This window comes from Gopherus evgoodei, chromosome 3 (genome assembly GCF_007399415.2).
Source record: "Gopherus evgoodei ecotype Sinaloan lineage chromosome 3, rGopEvg1_v1.p, whole genome shotgun sequence".
NCBI classification, from domain to species: Eukaryota; Metazoa; Chordata; order Testudines; family Testudinidae; genus Gopherus; species Gopherus evgoodei.
In genome coordinates, this window is record NC_044324.1 from 197,594,936 (window position 1) to 197,609,016 (window position 14,081).

At 44.5% G+C, this 14,081-nt stretch overlaps 1 protein-coding gene across 5 annotated transcripts in view; it reads left to right on the plus strand.

Moving 5' to 3' along the window:
* Positions 1–14,081, plus strand: part of EML6 (EMAP like 6) — a 397,023-nt gene that overhangs the window by 217,663 nt on the left and 165,279 nt on the right. The window lies entirely within an intron of this gene.

The window sequence follows — 14,081 nt, forward strand, 5'->3', positions numbered from 1 at the left end:
CAGATAGCTCAGCAAGCAGGGTCACCTCTTCTTGGGAGGTGAGATCTGTGCATCTGAGTGGGGCTCACCATCTGTGCTTCTCCCACTCTTTTTCAGCTAGGCTGACTGTTTCCCTCGTCTCACAAAATTACTGATATTCTTTCTGTCTCTGTGCCTGAGGACTTCTGATTCTCTCTCCAAGGAAACCAGAGATAGGTCCAGCCAGCTGACTCTCCTCTGGGGCTGACTCCTAGAGCCTCCTGTTTGGCTTTTCACGTCTTTGTCCACAGCTGTCAGTATGCTCTTTTCAGGGCTGGCTCCAGGGTTTTTGCCGCCCCAAGCAGCAAAAAGGAGAGGAAAAAAAAAGCTGTGATTGCGTTCTGCAGCTCTACCACCGCCGCTTCAGTCTTTGGCGGCAATTCGGCGGCTGGTCCTTCACTCCAAGAGGGAGTGAGGGACCCGCCACCACCGAAGACCCGGACGTGCCGCCCCTCACCGTTGGCCACCACAAGCAGCTGCTTGCTGGGCTGGTGCCTGGACATGGCCCTGGCTCTTTTCACAAAAAAGTGGAGAGGCTAGACATTATGGAGACTGTGGTTCTTTAGCTGTTCTTTTGTAGCCTGTGACTCAAGTCCCATCAGGCCTGGAGGTCAAATGACCTCAATCTGCCATCTTATTTGTAGTGTTTTCTTTGTCATTGTTTCTGGATGAGAGAGGAATCAAGGTAGTTACATAAGCAAAACAGAAAAGTCACTGTTTTCTATAGTAATTAGCAGATCAGGAGTAGGCTGTTCCCGTTCTTCTTTCTGCCACATTGTAGACTGTTCTACAGAGAGCACAGTGACTATATAGTACCAAGAGACCAGCTAAATATTTCAGAGTACTACAGGGAAGGTATTGTTTTAGTTTTAGTTTTATTCTGTAATCTTGCGCCATTCTTGCCAAGTGAATAGTGATTGAACCATAGAATCATAGAATATTAGGGTTGGAAGAGACCTCATGAGGTCATCTAGTCCAATCTCCTGTTCAAAGCAGGACCAACACCAACTAAATCATCCCAGCTAAGGCTTTGTCAAGCCAGGCCTTAAAAACCTCTAAGGATGGAGATTCCACCACCTCCCTAGGTAACCCATTCCAGTGCTTCACCACCCTCCTAGTGAAATAGTGTTTCCTAATATCCAACCTAGACCTCCTCCACTGCAATTTGAGACCATTGCTTCTTGTTCTGTCATCTGCCACCACTGAGATCAGCTGAGCTCCATTCTCTTTGGAACCCCCCTTCAGGTAGTTGAAGGCTGCTATCAAATCCCCCCTCACTCTTCTCTTCTGCAGATTAAACCCCAGTTCCCTCAGCCTCTCCTTGTAAGTCATGTGCCCCAGCCCCCTAATCATTTTTGTTGCCCTCCGCTGGACTCTCTCCAATTTGTCCACATTCTTTCTGTAGTTTGAGGACCAAAACTGGACACAGTACTCCAGGTGTGGCCTCACCAGTGTCTAATAGAGGGGAATAATCACTTCCCTCAATCTGCTGGCAATGCTCCTACTAATACAACCCAATATGCTGTTGGCCTTCTTGACAATGAGGGCACAGTGCTGACATATATCCAGCTTCTTGTCCACTGTAATCTCCAGGTCCTTTTTTGCAGAACTGATGCTTAGCCAGTTGATCCCCAGCCTATAGTGGTGCATGGGATTCTTCCGTCCTAAATGCAGGACTCTGCACTTGTCCTTGTTTAACCTCATCAGTTTTCTTTTGGCCTAATTCTCCAATTTGTCTAGGTCACTCTGGATCCTATCCGTATCCTCCAGCTATCTACCTCTACCCCAGTTTAATGTCATCTGCGAACTTGCTGAGGGTGCAATTAATCCCATCATCCAGATCATTAATAAAGATGTTGAAGAAAACCGGCCCCAGGACCAACCCCGGGGTCACTCCGCTTGATACCAGCTGCCCATTAAACATCCAGCTGTTGATCACTCTCCATTGAGCCCAACAATCTAGCCAGCTTTCTATTCACCTTATAGCCCATTCATCCAATCCATATTTTGGAGGACAAGTGCTAGTAGAAATAATAGGGCTCAGATTTTTCTAGATGTGATAGCTGATGGATTTCTTCACCAATAGCTGAAGAACCAACAAGAGGGGATGCCATTTTAGATTTGGTTTTGGTGAGTAGTGAGGACCTTACAGAAGAAATGATTGTAGGGGACAACCTTGGTTCGAGTGATCATGAGCTAATTCAGTTCAAACTAGATGGAAGGATAAACAAAAATAGATCTGAGACTAGGGTTTTTTATTTCAAAAGGGCTAACTTTAAAGAATTAAGGAAATTAGTTAGAGAAGTGGATTGGATTGAAGAACTTGTGGATCTAAAGACGGAGGAGGCCTGGAATTACTTCACGTCAAAGTTGCAGAAACTATCAGAAGCCTGCATCCCAAGAAAGGGGGAAAAAATCATAGGCAGGAGTTGTAGGCCAAGCTGGATGAGCAAGCATCTCAGAGAGGTGATTAGGAAAAAGCAGAAAGCCTACAAGGAGTGGAAGATGGGAAGGGTTAGCAAGGAAAGCTACCTTATTGAAGTCAGATCATGTAGGGATAAAGTGAGAAAAGCCAAAAGCCATGTAGAGTTGGACCTTGCAAAGGGAATTAAAACCAATAGTAAAAGGTTCTATAGCCATATAAATAAGAAGAAAACAAAGAAAGAAGAAGTGGGACTGCTAAACACTGAGGATGGAATGGAGGTTAAGGATAATCTAGGCATGGCCCAATATCTAAACAAATACTTTGCCTCAGTCTTTAATGAGGCTAATGAGGAGCTTAGGGATAATGGTAGGATGACAAATGGCAATGAGGATATGGAGGTAGATAGTACCACATCCGAGGTAGAAGCCAAACTCGAACAGCTTGATGGGACAAAATCAGAGGGCCCAGATAATCTTCATCCAAGAATATTAAAGGAACTGGCACATGAAATTGCAAGCCCATTAGCAAGAATTTTTAATGAATTAGTAAACTCAGGGGTTGTACCGTACGACTGGAGAATTGCTAACATAGTCCCTGTTTTTAAGAAAGGGAAAAGAGGTGATCCAAGTAACTATAGGTCTGTTAGTTTGACATCTGTAGTATGTAAGGTCTTGGAAAAAATTTTGAAGGAGAAAGTAGTTAAGGACATTGAGGTCAATGGTAATTGGGACAAAATACAACATGGTTTTACAAAAGGTGGATCGTGCCAAACCCACCTGATCTCCTTCTTTGAGAAGGTAACAGATTTTTTAGACAAAGGAAACGCAGTGGATCTAATTTACCTCGATTTCAGTAAGGCATTTGACATGGCTCCACATGGGGAATTATAGTTAAATTGGAAAAGATGGGCATCAGTATGAAAATTGAAAGGTGGATAAGGAACTGGTTAAAGGGGAGACTACAACGGGTTGTACTGAAAGGTGAACTGTCAGGCTGGAAGGAGGTAACTAATGAAGTTCCTCAGGGATCAGTTTTGGGATCAATCTTATTTAACCTTTTTATTACTGACCTTGGCACAAAAAGAAGGAATGTGCTAATAAAGTTTATGGATGACACAAAGCTGGGAGGTATTGCTGACACAGAGAAGGACTGGGATATCAAACAGGAAGATCTGGATGACCTTGTAAACTGGAGTAACAGTAATAGGATGAAATTTAATAGTGAAAAGTGCAAGGTCATGCATTAAGAGATTAATAACAAGAATTTTAGTTATAAATTGGGGACACATCAGTTGGAAGTAACAGAGGAGAAGGACCTCGGAGTATTGGTTGATCACAGGATGACTATGAGCCGCCAATGTGATATGGCCGTTAAAAAAGCTAATGCAGTTTTAGGATGCATCAGGCGAGATATTTCCAGCAAAGATAAGGAGGTGTTAGTACCGTTGTACAAGGCACTGGTGAGACCTCATCTGGAATACTGTGTGCAGTTCTGGTCTCCCATGTTTAAGAAGGATGAATTCAAACTGGAACAGGTTCAGAGATGGGCTACTAGGATGATCCGAGGAATGGAAAACATGTCTTATGGAAGGAGACTCAAAGAGCTTGGCTTGTTTAGCCTAACCGAAAGAAGGTTGAGGGGGGATATGATTGCTCTTTATAAATATATTAGAAGGATTAATATCAGGGAGGGAGAGGAATTATTTAAGCTTAGTACCAATGTGGACACAAGAACAAATGGATATAAAATGGACACTAGGAAGTTTAGACTTGAAATTACACGAAGGTTTCTAACCATTAGAGGAGTGAAGTTCTGGAACAGCCTACCAAGGGGAGTAGTGGGGGCAAAAGACATATCTGGCTTCAAGACTAAGCTTGATAAGTTTATGGAGGGAATGGTATGATGGGATAGCCTAATTTTGGCAATTAATTTAGCAACTGATCTTTGATTATCAGCAGGTAAGTATGCCCAGTGGCCTGTGATGGGATGTTAGATGGGTTGGGATCTGAGTTACTATAGAGAATTCTTTCATGGGTGCTGGCTGGTGAGTCTGGCCCACATGCTCAGAGTTTAACTGATTGCCATATTTGGGGTCGGGAAGGAATTTTCCTCCAGGGCAGATTGGCAGAGGCCCTGGAGGTTTTTTGCCTTCCTTTGCAACATGGGGCACGGGTCACTTGCTGGAGGATTCTCTGCAGCTTGAGGTCTTCAAACCACAATTTGAGGACTTCAATAACTCAGACATAGGTTAGGGGTTTGTTATAGAAGTGGATGGGTGAGATTCTGTGGCCTACATTGTGCAGGGGGTCAGACTAGATGATCATAATGGTCCCTTCTGACCTTAAAGTCTATGAGTCTATGAACTTGCTGACAAGAATACTGTGAGAAACCATATCAAAAGCTTTGCTAAAGCCAAGGTACATCATGTCCACTGCTTTCCCCATATCCACAGAGCCAGTTATCTCATCATAAGGCAATCATGTTGGTCAGGCATGACTTGCCCTTGGTGAATCCATGTTGACTGTTCCTGATCACCTTCCTCTCCTCCAAGTACTTCAAAACGGATTCCTTGAGGATCTGCTCCATGATTCTGCCGAGGACTGAAGTGAGGCTGATCGGTCTGTAGTTCCCCGGGTTCTCTTTCTTCCCTTTTAAAAAGATGGGCACTATATTTACCTCTTTCCAATTGTCCGGGACTTCCCCCAATTGCCACGAATTTTCAAAGATAATGGCCAATGGCTCTGCAATTACATGAGCTAGTTCCTTCAGCACCCTTGGATGCATTATATCTGGACCCAAGAATTTGTGCATGTCCAGCTTTTCTAAATAGTCCTTAACCAGTTCCTTCACTACAGAGGGCTTCTCACTTCCTCCCCATACTGTGTTGCCCAGTGCAGCAGTCTGGGAGCTGACCTTGTTTGTGAAGATCAAGGTGAAAAAAGCATAAAGTACTTCAGCTTTTTCCACATCCTCTGTGACTAGGTTGCCTCCCTCATTCAGTAAGGGTCCCACACTTTCCCTGACCTTCTTGTTGCTAACATACCTGTAGAAACCCTTCTTGTTACTCTTCACATCCCTTGCTAGCTGCAACTCCAGTTGTGCCTTGGCCTTCCTGATTACAGCCCTGCATGCTCTAGCGATACTTTTATACTCTTCCCTAGTAATCTGTCCAAATTTCCACTTCTTGTAAGCTTCCTTTTTGAATTTATGCTCACTGAAGATTTCACTGTTAAGCCAAGCTGCTCAACTGCCGTATTTGCTCTTCTTTCTGCACTTTGGGATGGTTTGTTCCTGTGCCCTTAATAAGGCTTCTTTAAAATACAACCAGCCCTCCTGGACTCCTTGCTTCCTTATATTAGCTTCCCAGGGGATCCTGCCCATCAGTTCCCTAAGGGAGTCAAAGTCTGCTTTTCTGAAGTCCAGGGTCCATGTTTTGCTACTCTTCTTTCTTCCTTTTGTTAGGATCCTGAACTCAACCACCTCATGGTCACTGCTGCCTAGGTTGCCACCCACTTCTACTTCTCCTACCAATTCTTCCCTGTTTGTAAGCAGCAGGTCAAGAGAAGCATGACCCCTAGTTGGTTCCTCCAGCACTTCTACCAGGAAGTTGTTCCCAACACTCTCCAAAAACTTCCTGGATTGTCTGTGCATTGCTGTATTGCTCTCCCAGCAAATGTCAGGGTGATTGAAGTCCCCCATTAGAATCAGGGCCTCTCATCTGGAAACTTCAGTTAGTTGTCCGAAGAAAGCCTCATCTACCTCATCCTTCTGATCCAGTGATCTATAGCACATGCCCACCATGACATCACCCTTGTTGCTCTCGCCTCTAAATTTAACCCAAAGACTCTCAATGGGCTTTTCTCCAGTTTCAAACTGGAGCTGTGAGCAATCATACTGCTCTTTTACATACAATGCAACTCTTCCACCTTTCCTCCCATACCTGTCCTTCCTGAACAGTTTATACCCATCCATGACAGTGCTCCCGTCATGTGAACTGCCCCACCAAGTTTCTGTTGTTCCAATCACGTCATAGTTCCTTGATTGTGCCAGGACTTCCAATTCTTCCTGCTTATTCCCCTGCTTCTTGCATTCGTGTCCATGCACTTAAGATAACTAGCCGATTGCCCTCCTTTCTCAGTATGAATCAGGAGGCTCCCCGTCTTGTACCCTTCTTCTTGTGTTTCCTTCCGGTATCCCACTCCACCACTTACCACTGGGCTTAGGTCACCATCCCCTGGTGAACATCGTTTAAAGCCCTCCTCACTAGGTTAGCAAGCCTGCCTGCGAAGATGCTCTTTCCTCTCTTTGTTAGGTGGATCCCATCTCTTCCTAGCAATCCTTCTTCCCGGAACAGCATCCCATGGTCGAAGAATCCAAAGCCCTCTCTCCGACACCACCTGCGTAACCACCACAATTTGACAGTCCCTACCTGAGCCTTTTCCTTCAACAGAGAGGATGGACAAAAACACAACTTGCACCTCAAACTCCTTTATCCTTCTTCCCAGAGCCATATAGTTAGCAGTGATCCACTCAAGGTCATTCTTGGCAGTATCATTGGTGCCCACGTGGAGAAGTAGGAAGGGGAGCAGTCCAAGGTGTTGGTCAGTCTCGGCAAACACTCTGTCACATCCTGAATTCTAGCTCCAGACAAGCAGCACACTTCTCGAGTCTCCCAGTCTGGTTGGCAGATGGATGACTCCGCCCCCCTTAGGAGGGAGTCCCTGATCACCACCACCCATCTCCTCCTCTTGGGAGTGGTGGTCATGGAACCCCCATCCCTAGGACAATGCATCCCATGCCTTCCAGCTGATGAGGTCTCCTTCTGATACCTTCCCTCAGAGGGCTCTTCCAAATCCTTCCCCACAGTAATACCTGTGCAGAGAGTCTGAAAATGGTTTCACACCTCCTTCTGCATTGAGGGTACATAGGTTCTTTCTTTCTTCCTCTGGCAGCCACATGCTGCCAATATTCTTCCCTGCTCTGCACTGCACTCGCTGAATCTTCGGCATGTTTTGCTTCCAGAACCAAACCCTGACTTCTATCCAGAAAATCTTCATTTTTTCTGATGCAACGCAGGGTTGATACTTGGCTCTCTAGTCCTCTAACCTTCTCTTCCAATATGCAGACCAGCTTGCACTTCATACAGACGAAGGCACTTCTGTCCTCTGGGAGAAAGAAAACATGGCACATTCTGAGCAGGTCACAACAACTGATCGCTCACTATCCATTTCTTCCTTCTAAGAGGTCCCGCAGATGTTGAATGTACTGCTGACAGGAGCCTGAAAGGCAAAAACACTCTGTGCAAACTCCCCGCAGGTGAACTCCCAGGCAAACTCCCTCTGTTTGCCTATCCTCTGTTCGTTGAAGTACAAAATAAAAGTCTATTTTAAAGGGGATAAAGTGAAATCACTTAAAACATGGCTCATTAAAAAGAAGGAAGCTACACTTTCAACAAGTTAATCAGCGTCTGATGGTTGTAGTATTGAGCTATCTCCGCCATCGCCTGCAACTGGAATCAAATGCCAGTTGCCTGATAGTGTTAACATTTCTGAGACACCTAAGCAATCATGACTTATATCTTTCCCTGTGTAACTTTCTGGAAGACAAAGCCATTCTTTCAGCTAACCGTGGTTTGGTGACTTTCAGTGGCTCCCTTATTCTGACTCTAGTGATAGTGGGTACGTTGACACTGGAATAAAAGACCTATGGCATGGCTGCAGCTGGCCCGGGTCAGCTGACTCAAGTTTGAGGGGCTCAGGCTATGGGGCTGTAAAATTCCTGGGTAGATGTTTGGGCTTGAGCTGGTACTCAAGCTTTCAAACAGTCTCGATTCTCTAATTGGAAAAAGTATTGAGACAAGTGTTACTAGAAAATAGTTGATATTCTTCAAAGACCACAGAGAATGTTGGTGACATATTAAGTTTTATGTACTCTTAGAAAAAAGATGAGAACTCTGAAATATTGAAAATACTTAGAATATGTTATCTTGCAAGACAAAGATTTTCATTTGAAACACTCCCTTCAGTGGAGAGGTGAACTACAACTTTATTAAATTTCTTTGTTTGCAGGAAAAATATGCACTTTATGTTTCAAAGTGGCTGAAAAAGAGTCAAGACAAATTCAGAAGTCCAGTTATTGAAACTGAGATAATCATGGCAATTTAAAATTGTAAGGAATATTTCTGAGAACATTTTTGGGAAGTGGTATATGATAATGATAGATGAAACAGTCTTCTCCAACAAAGAGCAAGGAGTTTTGTGTGATATGTAGATTATGACATGGATGTTTATGAAGTGTTCATTGGATTCTTTAATTTGTCGGGAAGTTAAAGAAGTATGGGCTGGATAAATGGACTATAAGGTGGATAGAAAGCTGGCTAGATCATTGGGCTTAACGGGTAGTTCTCAATGGCTCCATGTCTAGCAGGCAGCCAGTATCAAGTGGAGTGCCCCAAGGGTCAGTCCTGGGGCTGGTTTTGTTCAATAGCTTCATTAATGATTTAGAGGATGGCGTGGACTGCACCCTGAACAAGTTTGCAGATTTGAGGGGCAGGGATAGCTTAGTGGTTTGAGCATTGGCCTGCTTAAACCCAGGGTTGTGAGTTCAATCCTGAGGGGGCCATTTAGGGATCTGGGGTGTAAATTTGTTTGGGGGTTGGATTAGATGACCTCCTGAGGTCCCTTCCAACCCTGATATGCTATGACGCTAAACTGGGAGGAGTGGTAGATATGCTGGAGGGTAAGAATAGGATACAGAGTGACCTAAACAAGTTAGAGGATTGGGCCAAAAGAAATCTGATGAGGTTCAACAAGGACAAGTGCAGAGTCCTGCACTTAGGATGGAAGAATCCTATGCACTGCTACAGACTAGGGACCGAATGGTTAAGCAGCAGTTCTGCAGAAAAGGACTTAGGGGTTGCAGTGGATGAGAAGCTGGATATGAGTCACCAGTGTTGGCCAAGAAATTTATACAGCCCAAAATGCTGTTAGCTAGGAGTATTGCCAGCAGATCGAGAGATGTGATCATTCTCTTCTATTCAACATTGGTGAGGCCTCATCTGGAGTACTGTGTCCAGTTTTGGGCCCCACACTACAAGAAGGATGTGGACAAATTGGAAAGAGTCCAGCAGAGGGCAACAAAAATGATTAGGGGGCTGGAGCACATGATTTATGAGGAGAGGCTGAAGGAACAGGGATTGTTTAGTCTGCAGAAGAGAAGAATGAGGGGGGATTTGATAGCTGCTTTCAGCTACCTGAAAGGGGGTTCCAAAGAGGATGGATCTAGACCGTTGTCAGTGGTAGCAGATGACAGAACAAGGAGTAATGGCCTCAAGTTGCAGCGAGGGAGGTTTAGGTTGGATATTAGGAAAAACTTTTTTGCTAGGAGGGTGGTGAAGCACTGGAATGGGTTACCTAGGGAAGTGGTGGAATCTCCTTCCTTAGAGGTTTTTAAGGTCAGGCTTGACAAAGCCCTGTCTGGGATGATTTAGTTGGGGATTGGTCCTGCTTTGAGCAGGGGTTTGGACTAGATGACCTCCTGAGGTTCCTTCCAACCCTAATATTCTATGATTCTCTGATTGTACAATGCAGTTGGTTCACCAGTATAGGTAATCGTATCAGTAATTAAAGATATATTATTGCATCTAATCCTGAGGATCAACAACTGTCATGGAAAATACTGTGATGGCACTGCTGACAGGCTTAGTTCAGGTGTAGTGACCAGATTGCAACAGGTGAAACAAGCAGTTTTCGTTCAAATGCCCGTTCCTATGTGTGTTCCACTATGGGAGTACACATGTACTTCATGTGCCTGAGACTGGAAGATTCATGCTAGTAGTGTTCATTGGTCTCTGTTTGCGCTATTCCTGTCCTCTTACACCAAATCAAAAGTATAAGGGGCAGTGTGGACTGACTGTTTCTCCAGTTCCTCTCTGCCACCACATAGTCTGAGACAGAATCTACAATGTCCATAGATTTGATCCTTCTACTTGATTCTGTAAATATTATATATATGAAGTTATGTTAGATAGTTATTAATTTACTCAATATAGTTAGGACTTAGGAGTTTGCCTCCCTGCTCCTGATTTCGGGTTTGGAATATGCCTTGGATTTTGTGCTTCAAAAATTGCATCTTCTGCCCTCAAGCTGCCTTGGTCAGTGACGACGGTCAGAGGTGCCTGTACTGCCTCAGAGAAGTGCACATCTCTGCCAAGTGCAGTATATGCTGCACATTCTCCAGCCAAACTTACCAGGTACAGGAGTTCAAACTGAAGAGACATCTGATACAGTGTGTAATGAGGGCTCAGTCATATCCAGGTTGGGAGACCACCCTCCCTTATGCTCGTCAGAAGCTTCAAAAAACATGCCTCCTAGCACCATTACTTTGGACATAGGGATGAGTAAGAATAGAACCAAGGACCTTTTTCTCAGGGAAGGCATTCTCAAAAGTCTAGAAAGACGTGCCCCTTGATGTCCACTGCTAAAAGGAGTGTTTCTTCCCCAACACTTTCTGTATTGCATAACTCTTTGCATCCTGTCCCAGGAAGTTCAGAAACTCTGAAGAGTCACTGCACCAATTTGCAGGCTCCAAAAACTAAGGGTGCTTCAGCTCCAGTGCTGTTTGCAACAGCTAGTTTGTCATCAGTAATGAACAAGCACTGACATTGTGAGCCTAGACTGCCAGTACCAGCAAAGCACAGAGAGTCTCTTGAACTGATGGTACCTTCATGCTCACATAATGAAGTTTTGGCTTCCAAGAGATTTCATACACTGGCTCTGTCAATATGGGGAGAAACTAACTGAGGAGAGGTATATGACAACAGAATATCCTCCCAGATCTGCAGTCTCTCATCTTATTGGATCTGGTCCTGTCTAGGGAGGTTCTGACATCATCAGTCCAGGAGCACTATAAAGGGAGAAGCTGGTCTCCAGTCTGTCTACCAATAGGGGCATTGCAGCACCTACCATACTGCTGGCACCACCATTAGAACTGAACCCTACATTCTCCTCTTCAAGACAGTTCAACTTTGGGGAGGGACTGACATCATCTCCACAACAGAAGGTGAGCCCAGATAGAGGATTGATAATCTCCTGGTCTCCCCCACGACCTATGCTATGGGGACTGCCACAACCCGTGTTGGATTCTTCTCACTGGCCTTACTGGGGATGTGGGACCCATACATGCAGTATTCAGAAGTGGTACAGTCCTATCAAGAATCATACCATCCTTTCTCTTCCAAGAGACCAACCTGGCCTGCTCCAGGAGCCTGTGGAGGAAGAAGAGCCAGATTCAGCAGTTCTGCTGGTTCTGCCAAGAATATCATCTTCATCTCCTAACAAAGCAGTTGCCCTCGTCTCACCGTCTCTGCTGGATGATCACAAGCAGATCCTGGAGCTGTTAAGGAGGGTTGCTGATATACTCCAGATTCCTTTGATGGAAGTCCAAGAGACATCCCACAAACTCCTGGACATTTTACAGAATGCAGTGTGTCATAAGGTGGTGCTCTCCATCATATCCTATAGCGGCCAAAGTAGTGACATATTCCAGCAACATGCGCAGCTATTCCTCAGAGGGCAAAAAAGAGGTACTTTGTTCCAAGTGAGGGAGCAGTATTTTTATTCACACATCTTGCCCTGAATTTCCTGGTTGTTCAAGCTGCTTCAGAAAGGAGTAGGCAACAAGACACTCCTTCAGATAAGGAGGCTAAACGCTTGGACCGCCTAAGGAAAAACAGTGTTTACATCTTCCAGTCTGCAATTTCGAATAGCCAGTTATCAGGCACTACTTGTGAAGTATGATTTCATCAACTACTGCAAGTTTTCGGAATTCAGAGACAGGTTCCTTCAGGAAGACAAAGTGCAATTCTAAGCCCTCCAACCTGCTGCCTGTTAATTTCATTTTGTGATCCCTAGTTCTTGAAGATAAACATCAGTGACGTAGCGTTCACAGTTAATGTATCTGATGTGGTTTTCATAAATAAACTACAAAGAACACAATCAGCCCTATCCCAGAAAGAAAAATCAACTTCTCCTGTCCTGGCAAAGCAAAATTTCCTATCTCTGTGTGCACTGATCATTAAGGGAAAGATGAATAAGACTTGCATGGCAGAATTGTGGAATTAGCACCAGAAAAATCCTCACTCATCAAGTTAGGAGGCTAGTGATTGACCTCTTTGTATCTGGAAACAACAATAAAGTGACCTGTAGCCTCTTCAGGAAAGGTCAAGATGTGATGTGAGGAATGACTTCTCACAAAGTTGGGCAATGTTTCTTCCATATGCCTCCCTGCCTTTTCCACTGCTTTCCAGGACTATACAAAAGATCCATGCCTTTCTGACTGAAGAGGTTTGGACTCTCAGGCATGATTAACTCAGCATTGGAGCTTTGGATGTCTCTGTCTCACAGAGGAGGTCTGCTATTGCAAAAGTCAATCCTCCATAGTGTAAAAAACAATCCTTATCCTGGTCTAGACAGGTTCAAAATGGAAGTGAAATAATTTTCAAAAGAAGTCAATTAATAGAACTTATTCTACTGACTGGTGCAAAGTCCATAGTTTAACTAATATGTTAAGTATAGCCTTGACATCCTCCAGGAGGTGTTAATGTGGCCTTAATAGGCAAAGAAGTTAAACCTTTGTAGTATAATATCCTCAGCATGTTCAAGAAAAGGAAGTTTTGTACAAATCCCAACTTTAAATGCTTCCTTAGGGCACCAACCTTTATTCTAGCCCCACAAGCTCATAAATAAATAGGTCAGAATCTAAATTCCCTCTAAGCTGCACAGCCAAGTGGCCACCCAGTAGGTTATCAGATGCTGTGCTCTTCAGGTGTCCCTCCCCCCACTGCTGTGCTGCTCCAGCCCTCTGCCTTGGAGCCCCTGGCCAGCTGCTGCCGGGAACCTCCTGCTTGCTGTGCAGAGCAGGGAAGGGAGGGGGCACTGATGTCAGGGTGTCCCCCTCCCCCTTCCCCTGTACCCCATCTCCACAGAGCAGGGGCAGGACATAACAGGGCTCAGGACAGGGCTCAGGATGGAGGGAGCTTGCTGGCAGCTGTTGCTATGTGTGAACAAGCAGGCTTCAGACTGCTGAGTGCCAATCTACTTTAAAGGGCAGCGTGTGTCTCTCTCTGTCACACATCTGCACTGATGGCATGCAAAATCCAACTTCAGAAGATTATTTTATTTTAGGAAATACTGAACATACTGAGCTATTGTTCTCATGTTTCTTAGGTAGCTCATCAGTAGTTATTTATTAGATTGGTGGTGTTAGGAACCCTCTTCATTCTAGTTTTAAGAATAGTTTCTACTCCATTTTCTGGTCAGGCTTTCAGAATTATACAGAGGGGACTGGAGAATGTCTTATAATTGCAAAACTACTTTGTTCTGGTAAAGGACTTCTATTGTTGTTATACTCTGTCTGAAATTTCATCCTGATTAGGAAACGATCAGCTGAGGTCACCTGACCTTGATCAGCTATATTAAGCTAAAAGTTGTTGATCTTGTGTGTACAGTAAAGGTTGGGGTTAGGTAAATTTTGTTACCTAACCCTAACTTCCTTTCTTAATCTAGACAGACCCTTAGAAGATATGTAAATAGTATCCCTCAAGACCAGCTCCAGCACTGCCATGTTGCTGCCTACTTGC